This window comes from Corvus brachyrhynchos, unplaced genomic scaffold (assembly GCF_000691975.1).
Source record: "Corvus brachyrhynchos isolate BGI_N302 unplaced genomic scaffold, ASM69197v1 scaffold56, whole genome shotgun sequence".
Lineage (NCBI taxonomy): Eukaryota > Metazoa > Chordata > Aves > Passeriformes > Corvidae > Corvus > Corvus brachyrhynchos.
Genome location: NW_008238664.1, coordinates 881,274 through 887,662, shown reverse-complemented (window position 1 = coordinate 887,662; position 6,389 = coordinate 881,274). Strand labels below are relative to the sequence as shown.

Below are 6,389 nucleotides of genomic sequence, written 5' to 3'. Positions count from 1 at the left end.
GATGAGAATTGAGCCCTTCTAAGGCAGAGTGCCAGCTGTCTCTCACTGATTTTGAGGAGGAACAGGTGCTCAACTTTGAGGACCTGGGCAACCCAGATCTTGTCAAGGAACACACACAGTAACATGGTCACTCATCCTCCAGCCTTGTGATACAAACCTCCCAAGACACCTGCTAATTAATACTGAGACTCCTGGAAATGGAGAATAAATTAAAAAGATGTGGTACAAATGTATTCTCCATCGGTGACTCTGACCACAACTCACTCCACAGAAGCTGGAAGTTTTTCCCTGTGATTTTAATGAATAATAACCTGGTTGCTTTTAGCTTTACAGGGATCTCATAGCTAGAAACATTTCAAACAGACAACTCAGAGTCTTTCTCCTTTACTGTCAAATATAACAGAAGTAGCCAAGAACCCTCAAGATTTGCAAACCCATAAAATCGCATTTGGCTTTCAGCTATGGAACAAAAATAGAACCAAATCACAGAGGTCTTATATAGTCCCTGGAAGCTTCAATCAAGAAACAAACATGGGCTGCAGCCTTTGCCCAGTTTTTGACAGATCTCTGTTTCCAGCAAAAGTAAAATGGGTCGATGGTTATTGGGTTTGATCTTCTACGAAAAACAAGCCTCCACTTTCACTACAGCTGTCTTTGCTCAACAACTTTCATCCAACATGGATCATATTATATAGAATCCCATCCAATTTAAATAAACACTGTGAGCAACTGAGGATTTATCACATTGTTGATAATCAGTTCCACTGCTTCACTGCTAAAAATATCCTTTGTTCCCCTCTTGATTGAGTTTTGGTGACTAACATGGAACCACAGGAAGTAAAGAATCCCCCAAGGAACAGAGATGTTCTCCTTGTGGAGGCAGTTATATACCCTACAATCCAATGTTTTCTTTTTTTTATGAAGAAGCCAATATGTTTAGTTTAAGTTCTCATTATAAAAACATGTATTCCTAAATTCTCTGGAGTTAATCCCCCATACAGAGTGGTCTGAGAATCTTGTTCTTAATTAAACAATGATTCTCTTGTACTTTGCATGCTTTCTTAATTATCTTTTTCCTTTTTTTTTTTTTTTTTAGGATGAATTGCTTTGATGTGTGAAGCAAAGCCAGTGATACAGTCAGAACATTTCATATAATCTCTCCACTTTCCCACACTTTGAGCATCAATACTGGTATATGGTTTTGAAAATTTTATTCCAGACAAGAAAGAAATAATTTTTTTAAAAATTTAGTCTCAGGATGAAAGTAACACTATTAATTAGTAAATAGGAAAGTTAATTAGTTAATTAGCAAACTAGTAAAATATGAAAGAGTAGATTACTTTTTTGTGGCCAATTTTCTGACAGTGACAGTTACCACAAGGCAATCCTTACCTCAACAGCAGTTATTTATTACCTGTATGAAGCAACAAGGGAACCCACTCTCCTTCAGAGACATGCAGCTCCCAAAATAAAAGAAGCATAAACTACACCTGGTGCTGCAGCCAGTAGGTGAGGACACACCAGGGTCTTTCTGATGGCAGTGTACATGCCTTGAGAAGCATTGCTAGGAGCTTCCCAGTGACTGACAGCTCCTACAAATAAGGCATAATGGACATGGACCACAGTGACCATCTAACCTGCCTGCCCACACAGCACTGGCCCCACACAGGGATCCTCCCCCAAGTTCATTAACTTGGGCCCAATCTCTGTCAGATGGCAAAACCTCTAAAACCCCCAAAAGACCGGAAGTTTCACACATTGTGTGCTTTTCTTCCCAACTCCCTCCTTAAAAGGATCTTCTGATGGTCTGATTTCTTTTCAGGGAAGGCTGCCCATCCCTTAACTCTGTATGACCAGGGGATACCACAATCTCCGCATAATCCACAGAGCAACAAATATTCTAAGTGGATTTTCCCCTCTTCACTTCATTCGTTGCAAACAAGTGCTCCTATCGCTTCACATTAAACTGTTTCATTTCCTTCTGCTGTTCGAGCTCGGACATGTCCATACCCATTCTTTTATCAGAGGCTGGGAAATACCGCCCTGGCTGAGGTATTTCAGCCCATCATTGATGCCCATCATCGTGCCCACAAAACTTGGAAACAAAACAAATGTTTGCACAGGAACAGAGGTATTTCATCACTACTAAAGTAGAAAAAAGGGCCTAAGTGCACAAATGCACAAGCCTCAAGTGTCACTCAGAACATCATGAAATGGTTTGGGCGTTGGAAGGGATCTTTAAAGGTTATCTAGTCCAACTTCCCTACAACGACAAGGGACATCTTCAACCAGATCAGGATCCTCAGAGCTCTGTCCAACCTGACTTGAATGTTTCCAGGGACAGGCATCCACCACCTCTCCAAGCAAGAGGAGTTGCCAGCATTTCATCACCCACATTGCAAAAAAAGGTCTTCCTTGTATATAATCTAAATCAAACTTTTTTGAGTTTAAAACCAGAACCCCTTGTACAACCACAACAGGACCTGCTTAAAAGTTTGTCCCCATCTTTTGTGTTAGTCCTCACCCACTCTTTACAGACCATGGCTCAGCTACAGATCCCATAAAAACTCATGCAGAAGTACGTGTGGTAACTGCAGCAGGAACAAATCCTCTCCAGCTCTGCTTTGTATGGTGACAGCAACAACGGCAAAAACTCTGTGAATGTTTTAAAAACCTGTCAAATCACTGCAGCGCAATACATACAAATATCCACTGTACACTACAGGACTTCAATACCAGCTAGCACTTCCAGCATATACATATTTTACTACTTTGTAAAGTAAAAGCAGCCTAATTTTGAAGACCACTGGGTCCCTGCTGCTCCTACTGATAATGACAGCAGTAACTTCCCAGCAGTGATGGGAAGGAAGCCCTATCACCAGAACACACTGAACTACTTTGCCAGCAGGTGCCTAAGTTAATGTGGTTTTATGTGGATCTGGACCTGAACAATATGGAACAACTTTCTGAATTAAAAAAAACCAGTAAAAAAATTGCAGTGTGGTTGGGTTTTTTTTCAAGAATGGTTTTCATAATGTTCATGGAAACTGAATGAACAAAACGATATTGTAAAACCCTATACAGATTAACCTTTCATCTTAAAACTATCTTTGGAACTTCAATTCTATGCATATCAGACAGGATGGGGCAGGGGTTTTTTGCTTTTTCTTTTTTTTTCCTTTTTTTCTTTTAAGGCCTGACACTGAAGAGTGTTCAAGCAGGATTTATTGTTCAGGGCAAAGACAGGCCCTGTCTTGCAGTCCTTGCTGCAAATTCCACTATGGAGAACAGAGGCTGGGAAGACAAGGAATCAAATTTAACTTCATATTTTTGTTTTCTGAGGGCTGCACCCTTTTCTAGGTTCCAATTCTGCAAGCATTTAAATGGATACTTATTTTCAGTCGTAGCAACCATCTCACTACAAGCAATAGAAAATATATCAGGGTAACAGGCAGGGGGTTTCATTTGCTTGGGGTTTTTTTGAGATGGTGGTGTGTTGATGTTTTTCAACGCAGTTTCCATGTTTTCACTCATACCTTTACTGAGGATTGAGACCTACAATTACTAAAATTGATACAGGCATTCTTTATCCCACACCTGCTCTTGGACAGGCACTTCTCAACCAGTTTGAGTGTTGAGGCAGTTGGGACTACTGGAGATTTATACAGGAACTCAGGAGGGCAGATTCTGCCCCTAGGCAAAGTGGGCAGTAACCTGAACTCCTGCAGCTTGCTGCTGGGTAGAGAATTAATAAGCACACAGCTACCAAAAAGAAACTATCTCCTCCTGCTGCTCCCCCACATTTAGTCCACAGGACAATTCTTTTCCTCCTTGGCAGCCACATCACCAGGGAGAAAAAGAACCTTTTAGTTTCAGTCCTATGGCTAAAGTGAGGGTGAGCACTCAATGAAAAGCCATTTGTTCAAATGTGGCTGGAACTTTTTTTTAATGATCTCAAAAGAATGTTAAAATTTTGTGGCTAAACTGTCTAGACCAGATTTGAGCTGTAAAATATTCCATTTACTAGGGAAAATGCAAGCAAGTCCACTCTCAAAAAGGATACTCTCCCAAACTGCAGGCACAAGAAAAAAATTGTCAGTTTATGTTAGTTTTCACTTCTTTTATTTGTCCATTCCCTTAGACCATCTGTCCAGCATCTTGCCTGTTCCACACCAGATTTGCTATCGAAAGCCTGATTACAAATGACATCAGCTCAAATGAACTGAAGTTCCATCTCTATTTCTGGCTCTCTCCCCAGATGCCTTGCTCCTCAACAAGAATGTACTCAGCTATGGTATTTTCCAGGGACCTCACCAGTCTCTGGAAAAGACTCCAGGCATGGTATTGTTACTGCCTCTTGGTGCTGGGCATGTTATCACATGATTTTTCCTTCTCCAAAAACCTAACAAAACTACTTTTGCAGGAAATTACAAAATCACAGATACTGGGTTTCAGATGACACATGGGTCTTTCCTCCCTGTGCACACCCAGCCTGGACTCGAAGCCCCAGGTCTTGGAGCCTTCAGACACACAGAAGATATTTGCAAAGAAGTCAGCAGCATCAGGGAAAACAATTCAATGCTCCAAGTCTCTGACTAGTAGTTTGCATTGAAGCAGTCTCAGGATTTTCTTCTCAAAGATCAAAGTTTCCTGTGGGACAGAAATTGCCAATTCTTACCAACTCTGAAGATAGGCACTGGGAAAAAAAAAAACCAAACTTCTAAGCTATAAGCTTCTTCTGCACCAACCATAAGACATTATTTCTGTGCAGACACAGTCCTAGCTATGCATGTTTCAATTCCTGTTAGCTTTAGAGCCACTTTGAACCAAACATGGCATAGGAATCTCCAAGTCATCTAGTTCCTGGAAGTCTTGGGAACACAAGCATCAGAGGAGAAAGACTCCCAGTGTTCCCTACAAGGAAAAGGTTGCCACGTGTCTTAGCCCTCATTATAAAGCTGAAATTCAACATTGCACGGAGGGGATGCTGACAGGGGAGATGAAAGAGGGATGTTAAGAGGCAGCGCTCCTAGCACACAATCCATAGCTGCATCAGCAAGCTTCCCCATGATGGTGCTGGTATTGGCTAAGTGCATTCTGCTGTTCCAAGAGGCCTTCTATACATCTGAACAGAAGGGACAAGGAAGCTATTTCTCCAATGGTGTACCAGGATTTGACTATAAGCAGAGTAGTCCTGAGTTAGAAACTGCACCAGTTAAGGTCTTACACTCTATATGACAGAGAATTAAAGTGCACACCTGCTTGCATGCATCAGCATCAAGCACTATTGAGTGTACACCTTCCACATGCTATTCTTGGATGCTGGTGACTATAAAGATCTGCCAAAGAACATGTCTATTGTTCAGTGCCTTGCAGGGCTGCTCAGATAACAGATGTCTTGCCATAAGTAGCAGTGATCTCTTTGAAACAGAAAATACCCTCACAGAGATCAGCAGCTTTCCAAGTTCCTTAAATTACTTCTAAATGTATTTATACACAGTACAGCAGAATGTTTTTTTAAATTCAGATATCCATCTGAGCCGTGCAGGAGATCTCAGTGCTGTATGCTAGCAGCACAAAACCAGAAGCGTGACAAGTATTTGTCATTAAAGCATAAAGGTCAGGGCAATCCCCAGCACAAATGCAGGGTGATTGGAAAATGGATCAAGAGCAGCCCTGAGAAGCACTTGGGGGTGTCAGCGGATGAGAAGCTCAACATGACCTGCAATGTGCACTTACAGCCGGAAAGCCAAACATGTCCTGGGGTGCACCAAAAGCAGCATGGGCAGCAGGCTGAGAGAAGAGATTCTCCCCCTCTCTGCTCTGGTGAGACCCCACCTGCAGTGCTGCATCCATTTCTGGGGCCCCCAGAAAAAGAAGGACATGGATGTGTTGGAACAAACCCAGAGGAGGGACATGAAGATGATCAGAGTGCTGGAGCACCTCTGCTATGAAGACAGGCTGAGAGAGCTGGGGGTGTTCAGCCTAGAAAACAGAAGGATCCATGGAGAACTTACAGCACTTTCCTGTACCTAAAGGGGCCCTGCAAGCACGCTGGAGAGGGACCTTTTACCAGGACATGTAGTGATGGCACAAGGGGCAATGGCTTTAAACTGAAGGAGAGTGAGTTTACATTAGATTTTAAGAAGAAATTCTGCCCTTTCATTTTTCTTCTCTCCAGCTTCCTCCTGTTACACACCTGTGGCCGGGTAAACTAGATACAGTCCTTCCCCTTCCCTCTTCCTCCCAGCGTCCAGGGGTTCAGACTGCAGCAGCATCAGATAAATCTTGCATCTGCCTCATTGGCAGATGACTGGATCCTGCCTCCACCTCCAGCTTCCCTCCTCCTGGAGGCAGCTGCTCTCAGTGACAGGGCCTCGCTCCCCCCA

At 42.7% G+C, this 6,389-nt stretch overlaps 1 protein-coding gene and 1 long non-coding RNA gene across 3 annotated transcripts in view; one reads left to right on the top strand and one right to left on the bottom strand.

The window, feature by feature from the left end:
- Positions 1–2,954, top strand: part of LOC108447555 — a 23,219-nt gene extending 20,265 nt beyond the window's left edge. The window contains exons 2-3 of the long non-coding RNA XR_001863182.1: positions 1,097–1,191; positions 1,823–2,954. This is a non-coding gene — a long non-coding RNA (uncharacterized LOC108447555). The remainder of the gene's footprint in view (positions 1–1,096; positions 1,192–1,822) is intronic.
- CHST11 (carbohydrate (chondroitin 4) sulfotransferase 11) overlaps positions 1–6,389 on the bottom strand; it is a 193,281-nt gene that overhangs the window by 122,892 nt on the left and 64,000 nt on the right. The gene's annotated exons all lie outside the window — the stretch shown is intronic.